At 36.2% G+C, this 26,301-nt stretch overlaps 1 protein-coding gene across 1 annotated transcript in view; it reads right to left on the bottom strand.

Moving 5' to 3' along the window:
- Fibp (acidic fibroblast growth factor intracellular-binding protein) overlaps window positions 1-3,240 on the bottom strand; it is a 32,454-nt gene extending 29,214 nt beyond the window's left edge. The window contains exon 1 of the mRNA XM_081728106.1: window positions 3,119-3,240. The gene's annotated coding sequence lies outside the window, so the exon portion shown is untranslated. The remainder of the gene's footprint in view (window positions 1-3,118) is intronic.
- Window positions 3,241-26,301: the final 23,061 nt, after the last annotated feature.

Raw genomic sequence — 26,301 nt, 5'->3', positions numbered from 1 at the left:
GAACACCACATGCAAGCTACGAAAACATATCGGAATGTCACTGTAACGTCCATAATTTACAAATAGCTCAAGTGGTAGAGCGTTGGCTTCGCATTCGGGAGGTCGTGGGTTCGAATCCTGCTGCCGACCATCCTGACTGAGGTTTTCCAGGGTTTCCCTCAGTCCTACCAGGCAAATGCCGGGATGGTACCTACTAAATAGGCTCTGGCCAATACCTTTCCAAATCCTTTCCATTGTTATTGTTGTTGTTGGATACCCAGTGTAAAATAGCCTCTGAGCTGTATCTGGTGATTGTTAAATAAATAAATAAATAAATTACCTAATTACCCAATACGTAGAATGTTTTCGATGGCATTTAGTATCTCACCCAATCGACGGCTCCGAAGCCAGTACTATGACATAGCGAGCCATCAGGGTTGGCAAAAACTATGGTTTTTATTGAAAAAAATCAAAAACCCGTTTTTTAAAACCTGGTTTCTTTGGTTTAAACCAGGTTTTTTGGTTTAAATAATTTGCTCTATGTATTTATATCACATATGGATAGAAAAAGTCTGTTTGACATTGGTGTTATTAAGCAACAACCGGGTTATGCTGGAAGGGGTCACATAAGCTTAAAACGGAGTCCAAACCGTTTCTCGACTTATATCCGAAACAAATTGTCCTCCATTTGAACTCGAAACCGGGACTAATTGGCCACAAATGCGATATGTCTGCCGACTCACTTAGGAAGGACTTGTGATACGCTGTACTGATCTTTACATACTTTTAATATAATTGTCTAATTGTCAAGAGTCATTTGAGGACAAAAAGATAAACAGCTACACAAGTGAAACCATTATACAGAATTACCTACGGGTAATTTCAAAATACTGCAGAATACAGAATAACTAATTAAGTCCAAGTTAGTAAATGAAATGAAATCTTTAAGTTTACCTCCCACTGTTATACCGGTTAGGCTTAAGAAGACGGTGATCATGAGAGATGAGTGAAATGGTGGAATGAAAAAGTAGGAGGAAACTGGAGAACCCACGAGCACGGTGTGTTTGTCCACCATAAAGTCCACACGGCGCAAGCTGGGATCAAACCAGGGATCAAAAGCACCGGAGGTGAACGCTCTACCACTGAGCCACCACGAAGTCCAAGTTAGTTCACTACGACATTTATTAGTTCAAGCTAAAGAAATACGACGACTTAATTTGCATACCAGTAAGAAAAGTGAATAAAGATAAGAATTATTTGAGTCCACTTCGGCTCTGACCCATTTACACATAAATAGATACCAAAGATACTTCTGATTTCAGTAAATGCTTTTCTTGGGGTTTGTATGACCCCCCAAAGAACGGTATTTCGATGTATTTTATAAATAGTAATTACTATTAAAACGAAACAATATTTAGAATTTTTCTTTGATTGCAATTGCATAACAATAATAACAAACTATAAAAAAATCACAAAAGAAACATTCATAAATTTATTTTTAAAAAGTTGCTTTTGTAGTACAATCTTTTTGAGAAATGAATGGGTAATTTAGGTCTGAATATAAACGAATAATATACGGGAGTGACACGTGATAGCCCACAAATATGTGTTTATCAAAGATTTTACGAACATGGTTTAAACCAGTTGGCTTAAAAAAAAAACAGCTGGTTTAAACCACCTTGGTTTAAACCAGCCAACCCTGCGAGTCATTGTAAACGATTACTGAGAATACAACCTAACATCTACCGAATGAGCAAGTAACAACCAAAGGATTTAGGGAGAAACTAAATAATACCCAAAGTTTCTATGCCATACAGTTTGGATTGAGTATAGCCCGCTTCCTCATTGATTTTTAACGAATCATAGTGATTCTAACGATTCATATTAGTTCATAATGAATCGGAATCGCAAGTTATCAATATTTAAGATGTAAATTTTGTGGTAAGGAAGCTTAAGGTTAGTGTAAAGGGACAAGCTTTGCCGATAGATGTCGCTACAGTCTTCGTATCTCCCCCATGTTTTTTTTACCTTTCACGAAAATTTATAATTTCTCTTATAAATTTCAATTTTCTTCATTGTTGTAATGGCTTGATTGTTGAAATGGATACCCAAACCTTTAACAATGGAACTGTTTTAATAGTGAAGAAAATTCTAAAGAAGAAATCGCCACGGATTGTTCCCTTTAATAGGTTATGAAGTTCCTTCTCTAAAAATTTGAAGTCTCTAGGTTGAAATTTGTAAGAGAAATTGTAAATTTTCGTGAAAGGTAAAAAAATACATGGGAGAGATACGAAGACTGTAGTGCCATCTATCGGCAAAACTTGTCCCTTTAAACCAACCTTAAGTAGTAGTAGTAGTAGTAGCGGTAGTAGTAATAGTAGTAGTGGTAGTTAGTAGCAATAGTAGTAGTACTAGTAATAGTAGTAGGAACGGATTAGAAGCCCCGCAGGTGTTGGTTGGGTTGTTCTCGATATTAGTAGTAGTAGTAGTAGTAGCAACAGTAGAGGTAGTAGTAGTAATAGAAGGAGTAGTGACTCTTCCAGTTTCAGTGACAAAGAACTGGGGGGAGCGGGCTATAAACAAGCCTATAGCTTTTTTTTGGTACTATCCTCATATATCCTCTATCCCTATTCCTACCCTATGGACGCAACTCCGCGTGGGCCTCCTACCCTGACTCGGTTAGATATCATACCTGCTCATTCGTGCTTTTCACTAGCAACCTAACACGAATCGGTTTATGCTTTTTGCAAGATTCTTTTACGTCATAATTACACGGTTGCCCTCCTAAACTGAGGAACGCACGTCTACAAACAAAATGTTTAATGTACAAAGGATAGACTTCCTTTAAAAGTATACATGCAATAGATTTATGTATGGATCCGTACAATAAACCTGGAGCGATAACAACATTGTAGAATATTTTCTTTTGAGTTGACAAAATCAAGTAGAACATCGGTTTTATGCTTTCCTTATCTGTGTCCAAGTTTATGTTTACAAATTATGCCTACGAATACTTAATGTATACGCTTCATCTATGAATTGAAGCGCATATAACATCCACAATTTATATAATAGATTTATATTACAACTTCTTGTTTTTAATGTTTCTCAATGCATTGCATAATGAACAATACTTAACTATTTATATATAACACTTCTCATTAAATGTTTTCACTTTCAGTTCATTTTCTTCTATCACACACACACACACACACTCAACCTCACTCACTCTCTCAATGTTTTCATGCTCCACGTGCACGTCCATTGAGCAATCCAGGTAGAGAAATGGAGATCTATACAGAGATGAATGGTCCAGGATGAATCCGGGAACGAAATGCGTAAATACAATAGAAGCAATCACTTCATGTGGAACACTAACTATGACGGTGACACTATATACCACAGCAGAGGCGGATCCATGGGGGGGGCGATCGGGGCGACCTCCCCCCAGAAGAGGAAGCTTTCTTATTTTATATATATAAATAAAACCCATTCCAAAGTTTGGAGTCCTTAAAAGTAGCAGTACTACAACCCACCGCCCCCCCAGAAGTCAGTCCTGGATCCGCCCCTGTAACCACAGGCTGCTATCAACAAAAAAGAACACTGCACTATTGTTCACTTTGATCCCATTATAAGTCGTAGTTTTTAACTATGTAGTATTGTAGCAGAAGGTAAAGAACGAGGTGGTTTTTGTTACCTAGTAAGAAAGGCAGCGTTACGGTCAGGCGTTAAAAAGGACTGAAAGGTCAGGTGATCAATAGAACCTTTGTCTTTACCACAATACCAGAAACGTGAGGGGCGCTGCTGCTGTTTATATAGCTGGATGGGAGTCTGAGTACTATCAAGACGATGCGAGAATATAAACAATAATGTTTTCTTGTCAAATTATTAGGCGCCTCCCATTTTCTCGTGGTGAAAATAAGTTCTATTTGCCAGTAACAAATCCCTGCTCCTGATCATTGCTGTTGTTGATAGGTTCGTCATTCGGTTTGCCGTTTCTGTAGCAGCGTCTTGGAGAAAGAATATACTGGATGATGGAGATCAATAGGCGTGCCGTGTGGGTTGCGTTAAGTGTTGCGATACCTGCTCAGGATATCGCTGTTCTCGGGGATGACGCAGTGGGATGACGTATGAATTAACGTAACTTGATGGTTGTTGTTTAATATTCGAAGCTGTTGACGAATATTAATGTGTAACCATGTATTTGCAGATGTCCATGGGGTACAATTTCCTTGTAAAGAACTAAGGCAATCACTATAAAAGCAAACGGTAGGTAGTGTCCGTTGTAGGGTTACTTTCAATCCCATGCGAACTGACCAGGTTTCTGCTAAATAAATTGATCTATTCGGGGAAAGTCCGTGAGTTTCTGCGCAATTAGCCCTGGTGTATAGATTCCTGCCCCAACCACAGATCCATGATCGGTGTGCTGTTTGGAAGCATCCGTGTAGATTAAAATAGTATTTGAGAGATGAGATTGGATGTGGTGTTCCCAAAGATGGCGCACTATCTTAGGTGATTAGAACGAAGATGTTTGAAGGAGACCACCGGTTGCTCAAGTGTGGGAGAATGTAGAAGTTACATATTGTGCGGTATACCCAAGTAGAATTTTGGATTGGCAAATGGTTGGGCCAACCGACCATATATGGTTGGCCAACGGTGATTTTGGCGGTACTGCAAATCGTTATGCCAACAATTATTTGTAACGTTTGGCCAACAGAAGATTGTGTGCAATTGGCAAACCAACCAATGGACGACAGAATGCCAACCATGGAGGCCAACGAAATTCCAACAAAATGCGAACGAGAAAATCATAGTTGGCCAACGATCATTATTCGCAAGAGAAACTGCTTCAAACACGGGTTCAAACTAAAAATCTTCTTGGTGCACCGCACCCTTATTTGTGTGGGTGCCAGAGCCCCGGAGCACCCACGTAGTCGGAGCGCATGATTGTAATGAATTATTACTCATTTTCGTGTCCGGAAATATTTACATTTTTTTTTTTTATAAAAGCACAAAATTGCAAATGAAAACGCAGGCATAAGCACAAGTTTTCCAAATCTGCATTGACCGTTATTTTTATTTATTTATTTTACCATAGCATTCTTGTCAGTTTTCTCTGCTAGAAGTTCTCACTCTTCACACTTGATACAATCACACACCAACTAACTCTCTTTCTCTCTCCAGTCGTTTCTTTCTAACAGTCGCCCTCTCTCTCCTCCGCGACTCCATGCCAGATATCCATTTTCAGAAAGGGATGCTGTTTGTCCGTTGGTTGCTTTCGTGCGTGCTGGCTTTAAAAAATCTTGCGGAAAACTTTAGACTTTTCTTCCTTGCGTTATTAGAATGTCATTTCCAACAGCGGCGTAGCATAAAGGAACGCCGGTATGCCCGGCATCCCCTGTTAATAAGAAAAAGTACGTATTTCATTCTATATAAATTGTTTACTTATTATCACAAGTATTTGCACTGCAATGTTCTGAATGCCCTCTCTCGCCTTACTTTATAAGCAGAACCTACGCATGCGCGTCATTCAGCTGCACATTTTCTGTCTTTCCTCCTGTCGTATGCTATGTTCCTTGGGCTTCCAGGCCTACTGCAAGCATCGGGGTTTTCTTCTGTTTTCTGTCGAATGCGCATGCCCAACTACTTACTTTCTCACTCCTCCTCATCCCTTGCAACTCTACATTTTGCTTTAGATATAAGCTGGCATATTCTCAAGTATTCCAACTCCATCTGTTTTGAACTAAGCTATAGTTTCCGTACGAGCGCTAACGTCAAGGAAATAGAACAAAACAGAAATGGCTACTTCAATGCCTCTTTGAAGCATGTCGGTTATGTAAATAATAATATAAAAATAGTTATGCTTTGATCGTAATTAAATGCACCGTAATTATAATCGTAATTAAAGGCAAACTATTACTCTTCATCATAAATAAATAGTATGCCCAGCGGCGTAGCCAGAAACTCTTTGAGGGAGCTCACACCAGCATAAATAGAAAGCATTCTGTAGAATCACTGTCACCGATCTGGTAGGTCATGAGAACCAGCACTCCCCACTCCTCGCAAAGATTGCTTGGGCCCTTCAATCTCTGGATATCTGGCAATGAAATAGACACAGAGGAACAGACTCCCTGAGTTGTTTTAAGTGTTTTCTATTTGCATATTCAAATGATATACGTATACACTTAGACCATATTCACGAACGGGCGTCTGAGTTCCGGACCCAAGATGACAAATTTCTAGGGCCGATATATGTTTAAAAAATAAATAAAAAAGAACGAGATTGAAGTATGGTATGCGGAGAAAGAAGCTGCCCACGAGAAAGAAAGGGAATTGTACTGGAAACAATGTTCATAAAACAGTGGGGCGGAATTTTCTCGTCACAACGGTAGTGGTAAGAAGGGGCTGAGACAATTGCATATTGGCTTCTAACGTAATCCTCGCAATTAGTTCTGTATGCTCCACTAGGCCACCAAGGAGGGTGGCCTGCCCTCCCTAATTTTTTTATAATACTATATTTTCCCTCGTAGTAGCTATACATTACTGATTTCAGCGCTATTGTATCACACAAGTGACTAACTTTGGCATTCCCATTTCGGAATACTACGCTACGCTACTGATTTCCAAGTAAGTCACTCCACATACAAAGGGCAACTATACTAATTTTTATATATATAAATGTCACTATACTCATTCTATCTAACGGAAAACATTTTTTCATTGTGTTTAGATGTTCGGTTAATTCTTTTTAAAAATTTGATCTAGGCAGTGAATTTGTCAATTACATTTAGTTTATATGATTGATAAAAAAAATTAAAGATATTACAGAAGAAATGTCAAAATACTCATATGGTCTAACATAGTATAGCTAATACACCTATTATCACTTGAAAGTGATTATTCGGGTGAATTCTTTTTCGGTTGGGTGGTGTCGTCCACTATCAGGTGAGAAGCAAAATAGTCCTCCCAGATACCAAAGTACAGAGGCGGATAGGCATCATTTGGAGGGCGCGGGCGTTTTTTCCCCACAAGAAGCACTAGCACCTCAATGTCACACATTGAGTTGCACAATTTTCTTTCTACAGTAAGTTAATAGTATTAACAATTAACAAGTGAAAATCATATATTCTTTTATCAGCATATTATTCTGAATTGTTCAAGGTTTTACGTGAAGGTCAAGGAATAGGCCAACGTATACTATACAGAGTCTTCCAAAAGTCCTGCAAAAAAAGTAAAAAGATGTAACTTTGTAACCATTTATTGTATTTGCACAAAACTTTTAGTGGACTTGTAAGAAAATCTGAAATTTTGTTTCCAAGCATTTTTTCAATGCCAAACCTCCAGCTGAGCACCATTTACGTCCAAACATTGCTTAAGTCTTTTCGGAAATTCAAGAATGGCATTTCGACGTGCTTCATCCATAATACTCCCAATCACAACACGTATCTTCTTCCGGAGGTCCTGAGTATCTTTTGGATTTTGCTTGTAAACTTCTGTATCATTTTCTTACGAATGATATTCTGTAGCATTGTCATTGGCACTCGCAGCTCCAAGGATCTGCGTTTCAACGATTTCTTTGGACCTCGCAACATGCTTTCCTGCACGGACTGAATCACATTAACACTGGTTGTTGGCTTTCCGCTACGAGGCAAGTCCAAGACACTTCCGGTAGCTAGGCACTTATCGTACCATCTCTTGATACTTGAACCTGCAGTTGGTTGTTTCTGATAATTTTGTCGAAATTTTCTTCTCGCCAAAACACTAGATTTTAACTCACAAAACCGCGCCACACACTGTGTTTCCCTTGTGTAGACGCCATCTTTGTCACGTATTTGCGGTTATGACGTCAACGTTTACATTCGCTCATTGTTGTCAACAAAAATTTTAACATTTCCACTAAAAACTACATACAAGATACAAAAGTGTAAGTAGTATTTTCAAAGTTACAGCTTTTTACTTTTTTGCAGGACTTTTGGAGGACTCTATATTACAAAATTAGCAGACTTTTACTGTACTACTTTTTAATGCTTCAAAGTCTATCACCTTTTCATTCGAAACATTTCTAACAAGTACTTGTCAATGGAGTTAAATATAAATGTTTCCAAATGTTCCTGAGACATGATACTCCTTAGCCAATTTTAATGTATTTCAGTTTTGAAAATTTTCTTTCACATGTTAACTGAGTTACGGGTAAAGTCAATAGAAATTTGTATACTAGTAGCAAACCTGGATACGCATTAGGAACAAATTACAACTCTGCAAAATTAAAAAAAAAAAAAGCACATCAGGCAATTTTTGCAGCATGTTTTGCACTCGCCTTCCCTGTGAAGAAATGTATTTCTTCTAATTCTGAATAACTTGTCCATCAGCACAATCAGTCGTTTCTTCTCGGTTGAACTTGTCATCAAGACTGACTTTCAAGAGTTCCCATTTTCTTGAAAAGTCCAAGAGAAGATTATTATAGAATCCTTGGAAAGTTCTTTACTGGATTTTTTCAGAAGGTAAGTTTATTGAAAGCCGTGTCTGAAAGTTCTCTTACTTGGTTGAAGTTTCTATGGTCCAAGTAATCCGTAAAGTATCTCTTTTCTTGAATCTTGAAGAAATACTCGAAATTACCGTCCCCAATATTTTTGAATGCTTCGATGCAGTACCTGTCATTTAATCAGAAGCAGCTTCATCTTCGCATTCATAGGGAAATATCCTTTTTCACCTCCGAAGGAGAGTTGTCGACAGGTGAGTAGAAACAAAGAAATCACGTTCCAATTCTTGAAATTTGTTATTGGTTCATTCTGCAAATCTTAACAGATTCAAAATCAACTCTTTGCTCTTTCAGTTGGGACAAAGTAGCCTGCACCATTCGATACGACTACAATACACCAGCACTCTGTATTTGGAGATAGTTTGTCAGAGGAGTCGTCATTTGAAATATTCTCAGGAACACTTGTGTTGTCAGAATTGTTTTGAACCTGAGAAGATCTTTTATATACTCTTTAACTACATACCTAACTTCTGGTTTGATATTTTTTGTAGAAGCAATTTTATTCACTGTTATGGTCAACTCTGTGAACATATCACTTTCTGGGTTCGAATATGACCAAACTTTTCCTGCAAAACAGAATGTTTTCTACCATCTTGTTTCCGCAATAACAGTAAGACGCCTTTGTTAGTATTTGATCTTCCAAATGTCCATTCACAGATAATATTCACTTATAAATACCGCAGCTGAAAGCATTTGAAATGGGGTGTTGATGCAGAATGCTGTGCATATCATGGACCGAAAGGAAAAGGAACGAAGACGTACTAAAAGAAGCTAATAATGGACATCAGATCATAAAGATAATAGAAAAAAGAAGAAACAGCACGCTCGGTCATCTTATTCGGCACTTCGATTAGATCACCGTGCTGATAGAGGGAAGAGCAGAAGGGAAACCAAAGAGAGGAAGACTAAGGATAGTATATCTGGATGTAGTTACGAAGAAGAGGCCTTATCAAAGTATAAAACAGCTCTCCCAAAGGAGAGAAAAGTTCTAAAATTTCCGTGTTGCTCACCAAACTTTGAGGTAAATAAGAAGAAGAGATATGCCGCACAGTCATTCAGCAGAACATGACACAGAATCAGTGCAACTTTCTCTGATTGCATATGACAATATAGAGTGTATGAGCGTAACACGATCAAAGGTATTTAAAAAAAATCCGAATATTGTCCTTGCATGTTACTTGTACCATCGGTTGAATTTCCAATACACTTCTTAACATCAAGGTTCAATTTCTGCAGAATTTCTATCAATAAACCGCAAAGATTCTTTAAAAACATTTTGAACAACATAACGTAAAACAACAGAACACTGGCCTGTTGACTGATGTTTAATAGAACAGAAAACATTCGAACTTGAGAGACTTCTTTCAAAATATCTTCTCTGATAAGTGTGTTGATATCATCCAAAACATAATTCACAGTGTTTTTTGAAAGTTATGTGACCACCACCACTCTGCTTACTTCCTCGTACATGACTCAGTTTACTCTTCTCTAAGACCTTGTCTAAATTAACTTAAGCGGAAGGTCAAATTTGTTTAACAAAATAATATCCAAGAAGTTTCTATGATCTGTAGATGTATCTTACAGTCTATATTCTGCTTCATTTCCTTTTCCTTTGTAAGTTAGCCCTCTTTTACCAATGTTTCAACACTTCGACGACTCGATACATTACCTGTATGTTCTCAATCTGATACTGCAGTTGTTTTATCTGTCCATGAGGAAGTAGTTTCTTAACCCTATGTTCTCTTTTCTTTGGTACGTAAGCATCCACGCTAGTCTGATGTATTTTCTAAACCTTGTGTTCTCTTACTCGCTGATAACCGTGTTTAGTGTTACGTTCGTCACGAACAGAAGCTTTAAAAAACGTGTTTGTTTGACTTTCAGAATAAGCTGTGCGCACGCTGCAGAAAATGTATGTTGTGCAGCACAATATGACAGCCAGGCCCCGTTGGTACCATCTGCTTGTTTATATGCAAACTCGGGATTTAAAAGTATACTTTATTTTGGTTGACGGGTATGGAACTCAAAAACTTGAGGATATCATCCTCTTGGGACTTATGAAAGAGTTTGTTGTTCTCTTCTCTGATGAATCACGCTTTTCAATTTTTTCACTGACTTCGGAATCGGCATCACTATAACTGGAGATTTTCTGTTCAGTTTCTTCGATAGCAACAATCGTAGTTCATGTTGGGAGCGCACTAATTTCAAGACTCATGGAAGTGGAACCTTGTTCATTTTACACTCTGACAGTGACATTAATAGCTGATGTGGTGGGAGCACTAATTTAAGCATTCATGAAACTAGAGTTTTCCTGTTCATTTCCACTCGTAGCAGGTGAAGTAGAATCACTAACTTCAATACTGTGTTTGTTGGCAGTCAGTAGTTGATAGTCTTGCAGGTTTGAAGACATTAAATAGGTATGTGATCTTTTTGCAGGCATCAGCATCTGCTTCTAACAGCTTTGCCTTCTTTCCACGACGCAGCATCGATTTTCACGATTTAAAACTTGTTCTATTCAGTCCGAAATTTTCTTTTATATGTTGATTTTGGGGGCGCACCGGGCGCCGCCCGGTAGCCAATTCGCCCCTACCAAAGTAATTACTTTTTGAGATGAATTTTACAGTTGCTTCAAATGGAATGAGGGCGCGTTATATATATATCGGGTGTTCTATAAATGGCACCCATGGACCACAGAGCACTATTCTACAGGTCAAAATAAAGTGAAAATGCTATATGATGAAATATAGTGATGTATCGCTCGCGAGTGAGCCGACTCTTCTGACTAACTCGTTTGGATGAGTGAGTGAGTCGTTGTTCATAGAAATCGAAGTCGTGGTTCGTCGGGAATCATGATTGTTCGGGAGTCGTGGTTCGTCATTGTTCTTCGGGTGTCGTGGTTCTTCAGGAGTCATGGTTCTTTTTGAACCACTGTTCTCTGGAAGGGACGATTCTTTAGGAGTGACAATTTTGGGAGAACGTGAATCTTGTACGTCGCTCACTCGCGAACCGCCCTCTTGGTTGTGAAAGCACATTGAGAGAGGATTTCTTGAGTTTTTTGAACTATATGATTTGAGTGCCGAAGCCATCAGTGAGACAATATTGAATAAGTGCAAATACCTGGGCAATCTGGACTATCTTGTTAGACAGGGACATGATAGAGCAGGCAACATGGGAGGGAAAATTAGTGGTGTGCAAGCTAGAATAAAAGCGCAGTTTCCAAAAGCTACCTTCGTCCACTGTGCTTCTCACCGACTGAATTTGGTGCTTTCTCATTCTTTATCAGTTCCTGACGTGAGAAACGCCATCCGTGTTGTGGAGGAAGTGTGCGATCTCTTTAGCAACAATGCTTTAACGAAGGAAACACTGAAAGTAAATATAGATAAACTTACACCAGAGAGCAAGGAAAAACGACTCGTCAGTATATGTGAGACAAGATTCATATAACTTCATGATTCATTGAAAGTATTCTGTGAGCAGTTTGAAAAATAGTTGGGACTTTGAGAGATTTATCTGTGACTCACGGAACTGTGGCACAAACTGCGTCGACACTTTTGGCAGCAATAGAGAAAGGTTATTATTTTTTTTTTTTTGTATCAATGAAACCTTGTGAGCTAATTTTTTAGTTTTACTGTATCATTGTCTGCTTATCTTCAAAATCCGAACCATGATTTGGCATCTGCTGTTCAATATGCTGAACAAGTAAAGAAGTTGGAGAAAGTGCGAGAAAATGCTGACAGTTCAGTGATATTTTCAAATCTTGTTCCAAATTAGCAAAGTAAATATTCGGAAGTGAAATCCAGGCCCCTCGGGTAATTGACGAACAAATGAGTAGGTCAAATCCACCAAGCTGTTCGCTAGAAGAGTATTTTAAAAGATCAATATTTTTACCATGTTTGGATGATTTAATCTCTGGACTCAAAGAAAGATTTTGTGATAACGAAGTTATATTATCTTCTTTAGAGATTTTGCTTCCAAAAATTGCTGATGAAAGAAACCTGCAAGACCTTTCAAATATTGAATTTTATTTGGTTATTGTTGCTTCTGAACCTGTCATCAAAACAGAGTGCAGCCTATGGTGTGAAAAATGGCGAGCAAAACCAAACAAACCTCTCGATATAATGGATGTATTGGATGCATGTGACCCAGCCTTCTTTCCGTCAATCAGCAAGCTACTCCGAATTTTCGCTTGGTTGCTCCTTTCAACCGCATCAATAGAACGATTCTTTTCTTCATTGAAAACAATCAAATCACATCTCCGAAACAAGATGGGTGGTGAACGGTTTACAGGACTTGCATTGTTATCCATTCATTCCCAGTTATCGCCTGATGTTGAAAAGGTGATTGATGTGATGGCTAGCAGTGGTGAGAGGAAAATACTTCTTTAACTCTACTACCATTGCCAGTGGCGTATTTAGGGGGGCTTCCGGGCTTAAGCCCCCCCCCCGAAATCTTACTTACTATAGTAAAGTATATGAAATATCTTGCAGAATTTTCACCTTTTCAGGCAAAGCCCTCCCCGAAAGTTAGCAAAGCCCCCCCGAAAGAAAATCGTAAATACGCAACTGACCATTGCAATTTTTTGAGTAGCACTAAATATCAGGGAGATACCTGAGACTTCAAGTTCATTTAAATACTTTTTTTTTTACATTTTTACAGTATTATATTCTTGTAGTAAATACAATGTCTGTTACATATTAGATTCTAATTGGTAAATGTATGGTTTATATGTAGAAAATACACTGTTTTCAATGCAGAATAAAGCTCTTTGTGCAGTTAATTCATTGATTCATTATATATATATATATATATATATAAATTTTAGTTGTCCCCCTCGAAAAAATTTTTTACGTACATGGAAGTAAGTAACATAATCAGCGAAGGTAGTTATTGTACTGAGTCCAAGTTTCTGAAATAAAAACAGCAATATAAATGTTAAATAAGATTGGACTTTATTTACTGCCTTGAAGGAGGCTCAAAGATGTTTCACGTGGGTAGAGTATGAATTTGTAACTTCAATAAAAACTTATATAATGATAAGAGTGATATGAATGTAATTTTTCCTGGAATTCATACATTTTCTCCATAATAATACAGCATTGTGATAAGCTCCTATGATTTCAAAAGACATAACCAACAATGCACCTATTTTAAGAAAAGCTTTATAAATCTTTAATTAAAAGTGCTAGATCGTGGATTTTCTTTCGGAAACCGGTAACATTGAAGGAAAAAACTTGAGATTTTTCTTGGAACCAGTTTAAGCTATTTAACAATAAGTTCTCAAATATTTTGTATGCACAAAATAATAAAGTATAGGTCTAAAATTAGTGGTTACATTCGAAGATTTGTTAGGTTTTGGTATAGGTAATATGAGCACTTTTTTCCATTATGCTTGTATATGACTAGTATTCCAAATATGATTGGAGTAATTAAGTACTACCTGGAGATCCGAAAACGGGAGGTTTTTTATGGTGTTTATAGCTAATACCATCCAGTTCGGGTGTGGTGTTTGGACGACTATTTTGAAGAACAACTTCCAGTTCGAGCATTGCAAAATCTTTGATAAGTTCAGGATTCATATTACTTAATAAGTATGTGCGTAAAAGGCTACGATATTTATGAACTGTACATGGAGTTAACTGTTGATGGAAAAGAGGATCCATTTGAGATCATAAAATTTAATTTGAGTATCATTAGCAGAGTGATAATTTTTGTTCAAAATTCCGTATTTTATATGATGTAGTACGTTCAGATAATGAATTACAGAAGTCTTACCAACAGTATATTTTCTCTCAATTATACGATACTTCCAAAGTCAATATTTTCGCAGCGTTCTTGCCTTTCAAATTCCTTGCTTACGAATATATAATGCCTGTGATAGTATAGTGAAGGTTAAAAATCTGGTACCATTCATTATGTTATGTCCGTTGGATTTAATGTTTTCTAAGGGAGAATTTGCATTTCTCGATGCAGATTCGGTTTAGGAAGGCTTAAAAATTATGATTACAAATACAGTCTCATGGCATATAGCGTGAAAATTCCTAGAAGCCTATGCCTTAGTGTGAGATTGGTTTTATGGTCACAAATTAATTTAGTAGACTACCATAAAAGATTATTATACATCATGGTTTCCTAATGGAAATATTTGTTATATGTGTCTCTTTTGAGATCAGAACTCAAATTTCTGCCTTAAATTGTTACCAAACTCTGCCAACATAAAATAAGACACTACCGAAGATTCTTAACCAGTCCCCATATCTATTATCTCAATCTAAATCTGGCAATTTGATTTGTGTTGGAGCAAACCAGGACCTTATTCCGAACTAGCCTTGTCAAACATTCCAGAGCGTCACGCAATATAGGAACTTGCAAAATTCAATTACAACTACTATGGGTGCAGTTTTAATATACGGATTCGTATAGTAAATCTGCACTCTAATTTGGCACCACAAATTAAAACACACACACACACACACACACACACACATATATATATATATATATATATATATATATATATATATATATATATATATATATATATATATATATATACAGTGTGCGAATTACATAATCTATATTGGGGGGGGGGGATAAATTTAGGCCAAAGGACATAGTCTGAAGGTTCAAATTTCAAAATGAGACAATGAATGCCTTACCCCCATATATATATATATATATATATATATATATATATATATATATATATATATATATATATATATATATATATATATATATGTGTGTGTGTGTGTGTGTGTGTGTGTGTGACATCAGTAATAAATAATAGATTTATTAATTTAATAAATCTACCGACAATAACTATGCACATATATATTGTCTGACATACACACACACCACTAAACCTTTCTCAACGTGTTTTTAATGTTGTACTCACTCTTGTCCCCGTAGCTCTCTAAGGTTTATTTAGTTAATAATTCGCCTCGAGCGATGATCACAAGCATATGTTAATTTTTCCACTCATATTGAAAGCTTCCACTTTGCATTAATACCTACAGGTTTCGAAAAGAAACCTACTTCAGTCTTGTGAAAACCACTAAAATTATCAGTTAAACCGGACATATCTTTTTTTCTTTTTTTTTATTAAAGAAAATCTAGATATTAGCCTATCAAATAAGAAATGGATTGTTGCTGGGCCCGATTTCTCACATCAAGGTCAAATCGAAGGCCAAATATTTAAAATCTCTCAATTCAAATTTCGAGCTTGTGCTTCTACTTCCCGCTAAAGCTGTGACATCACGACTTTTTTTCTCCAAATATCGATTCCGTGATGGGCACAGAAAGTCAACACTTAAAAATTACTTTAGTGTTAGGTTGAAGATGAGTTGATTCACTATGGGCTACGTTATTCAAATAAAGTAAAACATTACACTGAAGTTTTTCAGACAACATTAATTGCGTGGACAGCAAACTGTACAGCGAAAAGATGGAAAAGTGAAGGGTTAACTTTAAATAAACCCGCTCTAGTTGAAATGCTACAGACACGGACAATGACACGGAGAACCAGTCGTATTAACAAATGCTGAAACAAATCTTGAATTATTCGCTTATTCAACTAAAAATCACCTTTATTAACATGTCTGCTCACTAGGAGCGTATCCCCCAGCGTGTACGTTAACATATACTTACGAGAGAATACCTATATCTCAGATTTTGAGTACAGTTTCAAAAGTTCATTTCCGTAAACTGTAAAAGCAGTGATTACTATGCTAATTATCACAAATTAAATGCAACTTTTGAGTTGCATACACACAACCTACTAGGGAATGAAGACCATGTGCTAACGAAGAGTACACTGGAAAATGAAATAACATGTTATAACAAAAATTAAAATAAGATGATAATCGATACAAATATAGAGAATGAGTAGTAGTCCCCCCCGTATGTCCAGCCGAGTCAGCAAAAATTTTTGTGACGTCATAGGTCAAAGGTCAATGACCTTGGCCCGGGGTCAATGACCTAGGGGTACCTAGGACCACCCCCTCTAAATTTTGGCAGGGGTACCTTGGCCGACCCCCTAAATTTTGGCAGGGGTACATAGGACCACCCCCCCTTAAATTTTGGAAATTGCCAAATCTAAAATTTTGGTATGGTAGCCTAGGACCATAGTATGTACCTCTATCAGTATTGGGTGTCTATGTCGTTCCCTTTCATGGGTAAAAAATTGCCAAAAATTCAAATTTCGGGGGTTTTTGACCTAATTTATCCCCTTGGATGAGGTATTATTACCATATATAGTTATATGGGCGTATACAGGGGTTCATTACCTTTCATAAGACATAGGTACATTAATGCACCCCTTGAAAATTTTGGCAGGGGTACCTTGGCCCACCCCTTAAATTTTGGAAATTGCCCAATTTCAACATTGGGTATTATAGTATAGGACGCTAATATGGATCACTATAAATTTGGGTGGTCCACCTCGTTCCCTTTTAGGGGTACAAAATTGCCAAAATATAAACGTAAGCAATACGTTGTACCACGTGTTTGGTTTTCGACCTAATTTATCTCCTTGGATGAGGTCCTATTACCTTATATGATTATATGGTCATGTATAGGGGTCCATTCCTTTCATAAGACATAGGTACATTAATGCACCCCTTGAAAATTTTGGCAGGGGTACATAGGACCCCCACCCCCACCCCCCTTAAATTTTGGAAATTGCCAAATCTAAAAATTTGGTATGGTAGCCTAGGACCTTAGTATGTACCTCTATCAGTATTGGGTGTCTATGTCGTTCCCTTTCATGGGTAAAAAATTGCCAAAAATTCAAATTTCGGGGGTTTTTGGCCTAATTTATCCCCTTGGATGAGGTGTTATTACCTTATATAGTTATATGGGCGTATACAGGGGTCCATTACCTTTCATAAGATATGGGTATATTTGTGCACTCCTTTAAAAATTTGGGAGGGGTACCTTGGCCCACCCCTTAAATTTTGGAAATTTACCAATTTAAACATTGGGTATTATAGTACAGGACCCTAATATGTATCATGATAAATTTGGGCGGTCCACCTCGTTTCCTTCCAGGGGCACAAAATTGCCAAAATATAAACGTAAGCAATACGTTATACCACGTGTTTGATTTTTGGTCGATTTTATCCCCTTTGATGAGATGTTATTACCTTATATGGTTATATGGTCATGTATAGGGGTCCATTACCTTTCATAAGATATCGGTATATTTGTACACTCCTTTAAAAATTTGGGAGGGGTACTTTGGCCCACCCCTTAAATTTTGGAAATTGCCCAATTTAAACATTTGGTATTATAGTACCGGACCTTAACATGTATTATGATAAATTTGGGTGGTCCACCTCGTTCCCTTTTAGGGATAAAAAATTGTCAAAAATATAAACGTAAGCAATACGTTGTACCACGTGTTTGGTCTTTTGGCCCAATTTATCCTTTTGGATGAGGTTCTATTACCTTATATGGTTATATGGTTATGTATAGGGGTCTATTCCCTATCATAAGACATAGGTACATTTGTGCACTCCTTTAAAAATTTGGGAGGGGTACTTTGGCCCACCCCTTAAATTTTGGAAATTGCCCAATTTAAACATTTGGTATTATAGTACCGGACCTTAACATGTATTATTATGATAAATTTGGGTGTTCCACCTCGTTCCCTTTTAGGGGTACAAAATTGTCAAAATATAAACGTAAGCAATACGTTGTACCACGTGTTTCGTTTTTTACCTAATTTATTCCATTGGATGAGGTTCTATTACCTTATATGGTTATATGGTTATGTATAGGGGTCTATTCCCTATCATAAGACATAGGTACATTTGTGCACCCTGGAGAGGTACTTTGGCCCACCCCTTAAATTTTGGAAATTGTCCCTTTTATATGTTTGGTATTATAGTACCGGACCTTAACATGTATTATTATGATAAATTTGGGTGTTCCACCTTGTTCCCTTTTAGGGGTACGAAATTGCCAAATTTTAGTACAACCACGTGTTTGGTCTTTTGGCCCAATTTATCCTCTTGGATGAGGTCCTATTACCTTATATGGTTATATGGTCATGTATAGGGGTCCATTACCTATCATAAGACATAGGTACATTGATGCACCCCGGGAGGGGTACTTTGGCCCACCCCTTAAATTTTGGAAATTGCTCATTTTATATATTTGGTATTATAGTACTGGACCCTAACATGTATTATGATAAATTTGGGTAGTTCACCTTGTTCCCTTTCATGCGTAAAAAAAAAATTGCCAAATTTTACTACAACCACGTGTTTGGTATTTTGGTTCACCCCTTGGATGAAGTCCTATTACCTTATATGATTATATGGTTATGTATATTGGTCCATTCCCTATTATAAGACATGGGTATATTGATGCACCCTTTAAAAAATTTGGGAGGGGTATCTTGACTCATCCACTCAGTTTTAGAAATTGATTAATATAAGCATTTGGTATCTTCGTACAGGTCTTCAATATGTACCACTATAAATTTGGATGGTCCACATCGTTCCCTTTCATGGGTAAAGAACTACCAAAAATCAAATTTCGGATGTTATTGACCCCTATTTAATACGTTATATGGTTTATTACCTCTATATGTTTATGTTCTCTTTTAAATTTGGGAATTATCAAATAACAAAATTCGGTAAAAGTTTTCTAGGACCCATTGGTATTCCTCTTATGACCAAATATTCAAAATTTAAAGGTTATTGACCGGCTTTATTATTGAATAACTACAGGATTTATTACTTTTTTATAAGACACAGGTGTATTTGTGTACCAATCTTAAATTTTGGGAGGGGGTACATTTCTTATTGTCATATCAATAATTGGTAATTGTTCTTAAAATTGGATAGTATCTCATTCATTGGGTAAATCATTATGATCACGTGATCAGTTATTGACCTATGATGGGATTAGGAGTCCAGGACATTGGTACATTGAAACTTTGTAGGATAATTTGAGAATTGTCAAATGAAATTACGTCATTGGTTTTGATTATTCCCTCCAAATATAAACGTAAGCAAGACGTTGTACCACGTGATTGTCCTTGATGAGGTAGTGTACAGGGATTCATTTACTTTGTTGTGGTACTTCTTAAGTTTGAGTACACACACTTTTAGAAAACAGTTGGTTCTACTCAGGTAAACAATTGACGGACATTATTGACCTTATTGAACATATAATGATATGATTAATTCTAAGACTTAGGTATATCAAGAGAAGTATTCTTTAAATTTGGGAATGGTGATAAACAGAATTTTAACATAAGGCGCGAAATTTGAAACAATACATTGAACTTTAGTCACAGCTCATAGTCTAAGATCATTGGTGGTGATTGATTTGAAATCTGATAGCTAACCTTATTGAATCTTATGACTCATAGACGAAAGGCAATACATGCTACAACAGTTTGAAATTTAATCATAAGGTGATGTAATCTGACACTAGCAAAGTTATTGTTAATGCAATTTGATTGGCTAATCACTATCTTTCCTGCAATCTGATTGGTTGATCACTATCTTTCGTGCAATATGATTGGTTGATGATTTTCAAATCTTTGCTGCATTCAGTTTTAAGTTTTGTTTAACATTTAAAAGTCTTGGTTTCGTTCAACATTTTGCACTCACTGATAAATATGATCAAAACCGTTTATTTGTTAATCGAATAGTTAAAAACCGGATAAAGTTTGACGGTTAACCGTGAAACGTAAAATTTTTGAAACTTTTTGTTTGAAAATTCTTGCTTTCAAATTTTTGTTTGAATTTTTTGTTTCAGAATTTTATTTGGAATTTTTTCTGACAACTTTTGTTTCAAAATTTTTTGTTTAAAAATTTTTCGTTTGAAATTTTAAAAAAAATTTTTTCGTTTCAAAATTTTGTGTAAAATTTTTTGTTTGAAATTTTTTCGTTTCCAAATTTTTTCGTTTGAAATTTTTTTCGTTTCAAAATTTTGTTTGAATTTTTTCGTTTGAAATTTTTTTGTTTGAATTTTTTTCGTTTCAAAATTTTTTTTCAAACTTTTGTTTCAAAGATTTTTGTTCGAAATTTTTGTTTGAAATTTTTGTTTCAAATTTTGGTTTGACATTTTTTAAGTTTGTGAACTCATTAGTAAAGAACCGGAACTGTTTAGAGCAAAAATCTTTGACAACATTGTGGTGCAATAGTACACGTCAGAACATGATGCAACGTCATCAGTTTTGCATCATCGTTCGAGTTAGTATTCATGATAACATCATCATGGCTACTTGTCTGCAGTTTCTAAACACGCGTGATGTGATGAAATCATTTACCAAGATTACTGATTTACAACAAAATGTACCTTATAGAATCTTAGCTAGCCAAATGATCCCTACAAAGTTTGGATTAAGAATCGTAGTGAAGCTTGAAAATGATAAGAATATAATTTTACCAGCAAGATATTTACCCATGGAAGCATCAAAACAAGAAGAACTGCTGCATTTCTTAAATACTGGATCTGTATCTTTATGTTACAAAGGATTCTTGGGTCGAAGTCATCAATTTGAATTTAGTACACATCAGCAATTGTGATGAAATCATGAATTCAAAGGTCAGCACGTCAGACATAGTTGTATGAATGTGGTTGGTCAGGATCACGTCAGTAACGGTGATGAAACCATGAATTCAAATGTCAACACATGACGTCAGCCGTAGTTCTATAAATCAACCAATACCGTGAAATCATTTGAGCAAGTGCTTTTCAGGAGGAAAGATGTGTACTTCTAACGATAAAGAATTCATCTTCGCAAGCTATTATCCAATAAATATATTTCAAACAAAACATGTGATAATTGGTATCAGTGCTAGAACATTTGAACCAGTGATTCGATTGGGCAAAGCAGAACAATTTGGTGTACAACTGACCTGTGAAGAATGGCATGAATCGATCAAATAAATGACTATTTTCATGATGAGCTAAATGTGGCCATAGTCAAATCATTAGGCTCAAATCATGAAGTGGTGCTGCGTACAGTCCTCGAAGAGAAGATGGTGCTGTTACGTAAAAAGAGTACATTTCATGCCCCTCGCAACATGGTGTATCTAACGCAAACGGAATGGAACAAATTCATAAATGTCTCCAGTGTGTTAACATGCAGTGGAAGTGTGCAACAAAACAAGTATATTCCTGAAAAAGTACTATTTTGAAAAATGTGTTATGCATATTGTACAACATGTATCTAGATATTGTGATGGTTGTCAACATCGTTCTTGGGTGCATAACTGTATTGATAAACAGTTTATTTGTGATCAAATGGACATTGAGTTTCCACCAATTGATATTGCATTAGACCTTAAAAGACTTCAATTGGAATTAAAATTATATGCTAAAGACAAACTAGTGCAAGAAGTTCAAAATACATTGTATCGACAATATCCAGAACCACTATCTGGTATGGATGTATGTGGAGTGTAATAAAATGATCCATTTCAATGATTTGTGTTTTTCCATTTCAAGTACAACCCCATATTCTGACGTGTACTATTGCACCACAATGTTGTCAAAGATTTTTGCTCTAAACAGTTCCGGTTCTTTACTAATGAGTTCACAAACTTAAAAAATGTCAAACCAAAATTTGAAACAAAAATTTCAAACAAAAATTTCGAACAAAAATCTTTGAAACAAAAGTTTGAAAAAAAAATTTGAAACGAAAAAAATTCAAACAAAAAGATTTCAAACGAAAAAATTCAAACAAAATTTTGAAACGAAAAAAATTTCAAACGAAAAAATTTGGAAACGAAAAAATTTCAAACAAAAAATTTTACACAAAATTTTGAAACGAAAAAATTTTTTTTAAAATTTCAAACGAAAAATTTTTAAACAAAAAATTTTGAAACAAAAGTTGTCAGAAAAAATTCCAAATAAAATTCTGAAACAAAAAATTCAAACAAAAATTTGAAAGCAAGAATTTTCAAACAAAAAGTTTCAAAAATTTTACGTTTCACGGTTAACCGTCAAACTTTATCCGGTTTTTAACTATTCGATTAACAAATAAACGGTTTTGATCATATTTATCAGTGAGTGCAAAATGTTGAACGAAACCAAGACTTTTAAATGTTAAACAAAACTTAAAACTGAATGCAGCAAAGATTTGAAAATCATCAACCAATCATATTGCACGAAAGATAGTGATCAACCAATCAGATTGCAGGAAAGATAGTGATTAGCCAATCAAATTGCATTAACAATAACTTTGCTAGTGTCAGATTACATCACCTTATGATTAAATTTCAAACTGTTGTAGCATGTATTGCCTTTCGTCTATGAGTCATAAGATTCAATAAGGTTAGCTATCAGATTTCAAATCAATCACCACCAATGATCTTAGACTATGAGCTGTGACTAAAGTTCAATGTATTGTTTCAAATTTCGCGCCTTATGTTAAAATTCTGTTTATCACCATTCCCAAATTTAAAGAATACTTCTCTTGATATACCTAAGTCTTAGAATTAATCATATCATTATATGTTCAATAAGGTCAATAATGTCCGTCAATTGTTTACCTGAGTAGAACCAACTGTTTTCTAAAAGTGTGTGTACTCAAACTTAAGAAGTACCACAACAAAGTAAATGAATCCCTGTACACTACCTCATCAAGGACAATCACGTGGTACAACGTCTTGCTTACGTTTATATTTGGAGGGAATAATCAAAACCAATGACGTAATTTCATTTGACAATTCTCAAATTATCCTACAAAGTTTCAATGTACCAATGTCCTGGACTCCTAATCCCATCATAGGTCAATAACTGATCACGTGATCATAATGATTTACCCAATGAATGAGATACTATCCAATTTTAAGAACAATTACCAATTATTGATATGACAATAAGAAATGTACCCCCTCCCAAAATTTAAGATTGGTACACAAATACACCTGTGTCTTATGAAAAAGTAATAAATCCTGTATTTATTCAATAATAAAGCTGGTCAATAACCTTTAAATTTTGAATATTTGGTCATAAGAGGAATACCAATGGGTCCTAGAAAACTTTTACCGAATTTTGTTATTTGATAATTCCCAAATTTAAAAGAGAACATAAACATATAGAGGTAATAAACCATATAACGTATTAAATAGGGGTCAATAACATCCGAAATTTGATTTTTGGTAGTTCTTTACCCATGAAAGGGAACGATGTGGACCATCCAAATTTATAGTGGTACATATTGAAGACCTGTACGAAGATACCAAATGCTTATATTAATCAATTTCTAAAACTGAGTGGATGAGTCAAGATACCCCTCCCAAATTTTTTAAAGGGTGCATCAATATACCCATGTCTTATAATAGGGAATGGACCAATATACATAACCATATAATCATATAAGGTAATAGGACTTCATCCAAGGGGTGAACCAAAATACCAAACACGTGGTTGTAGTAAAATTTGGCAATTTTTTTTTTTTACGCATGAAAGGGAACAAGGTGAACTACCCAAATTTATCATAATACATGTTAGGGTCCAGTACTATAATACCAAATATATAAAATGAGCAATTTCCAAAATTTAAGGGGTGGGCCAAAGTACCCCTCCCGGGGTGCATCAATGTACCTATGTCTTATGATAGGTAATGGACCCCTATACATGACCATATAACCATATAAGGTAATAGGACCTCATCCAAGAGGATAAATTGGGCCAAAAGACCAAACACGTGGTTGTACTAAAATTTGGCAATTTCGTACCCCTAAAAGGGAACAAGGTGGAACACCCAAATTTATCATAATAATACATGTTAAGGTCCGGTACTATAATACCAAACATATAAGAGGGACAATTTCCAAAATTTAAGGGGTGGGCCAAAGTACCTCTCCAGGGTGCACAAATGTACCTATGTCTTATGATAGGGAATAGACCCCTATACATAACCATATAACCATATAAGGTAATAGAACCTCATCCAATGGAATAAATTAGGTAAAAAACGAAACACGTGGTACAACGTATTGCTTACGTTTATATTTTGACAATTTTGTACCCCTAAAAGGGAACGAGGTGGAACACCCAAATTTATCATAATAATACATGTTAAGGTCCGGTACTATAATACCAAATGTTTAAATTGGGCAATTTCCAAAATTTAAGGGGTGGGCCAAAGTACCCCTCCCAAATTTTTAAAGGAGTGCACAAATGTACCTATGTCTTATGATAGGGAATAGACCCCTATACATAACCATATAACCATATAAGGTAATAGAACCTCATCCAAAAGGATAAATTGGGCCAAAAGACCAAACACGTGGTACAACGTATTGCTTACGTTTATATTTTTGACAATTTTTTATCCCTAAAAGGGAACGAGGTGGACCACCCAAATTTATCATAATACATGTTAAGGTCCGGTACTATAATACCAAATGTTTAAATTGGGCAATTTCCAAAATTTAAGGGGTGGGCCAAAGTACCCCTCCCAAATTTTTAAAGGAGTGTACAAATATACCGATATCTTATGAAAGGTAATGGACCCCTATACATGACCATATAACCATATAAGGTAATAACATCTCATCAAAGGGGATAAAATCGACCAAAAATCAAACACGTGGTATAACGTATTGCTTACGTTTATATTTTGGCAATTTTGTGCCCCTGGAAGGAAACGAGGTGGACCGCCCAAATTTATCATGATACATATTAGGGTCCTGTACTATAATACCCAATGTTTAAATTGGTAAATTTCCAAAATTTAAGGGGTGGGCCAAGGTACCCCTCCCAAATTTTTAAAGGAGTGCACAAATATACCCATATCTTATGAAAGGTAATGGACCCCTGTATACGCCCATATAACTATATAAGGTAATAACACCTCATCCAAGGGGATAAATTAGGCCAAAAACCCCCGAAATTTGAATTTTTGGCAATTTTTTACCCATGAAAGGGAACGACATAGACACCCAATACTGATAGAGGTACATACTAAGGTCCTAGGCTACCATACCAAATTTTTAGATTTGGCAATTTCCAAAATTTAAGGGGGGTGGGGGGTGGGGGTCCTATGTACCCCTGCCAAAATTTTCAAGGGGTGCATTAATGTACCTATGTCTTATGAAAGGAATGGACCCCTATACATGACCATATAATCATATAAGGTAATAGGACCTCATCCAAGGAGATAAATTAGGTCGAAAACCAAACACGTGGTACAACGTATTGCTTACGTTTATATTTTGGCAATTTTGTACCCCTAAAAGGGAACGAGGTGGACCACCCAAATTTATAGTGATCCATATTAGCGTCCTATACTATAATACCCAATGTTGAAATTGGGCAATTTCCAAAATTTAAGGGGTGGGCCAAGGTACCCCTGCCAAAATTTTCAAGGGGTGCATTAATGTACCTATGTCTTATGAAAGGTAATGAACCCCTGTATACGCCCATATAACTATATATGGTAATAATACCTCATCCAAGGGGATAAATTAGGTCAAAAACCCCCGAAATTTGAATTTTTGGCAATTTTTTACCCATGAAAGGGAACGACATAGACACCCAATACTGATAGAGGTACATACTATGGTCCTAGACTACCATACCAAAATTTTAGATTTGGCAATTTTCAAAATTTAAGGTGGGTGGTCCTATGTACCCCTGCCAAAATTTAGGGGGTCGGCCAAGGTACCCCTGCCAAAATTTAGAGGGGGTGGTCCTAGGTACCCCTAGGTCATTGACCCCGGGCCAAGGTCATTGACCTTTGACCTATGACGTCACAAAAATTTTTGCTGACTCGGCTGGACATACGGGGGGGACTACTACTGAATGAA

The sequence above is a fragment of the Thermobia domestica genome, chromosome 10 (genome assembly GCF_964235325.1).
Source record: "Thermobia domestica chromosome 10, izTheDome1.hap1.1, whole genome shotgun sequence".
In the NCBI taxonomy this organism is placed as follows: Eukaryota; Metazoa; Arthropoda; class Insecta; order Zygentoma; family Lepismatidae; genus Thermobia; species Thermobia domestica.
This window is presented reverse-complemented; position numbering and strand designations above follow the sequence as displayed.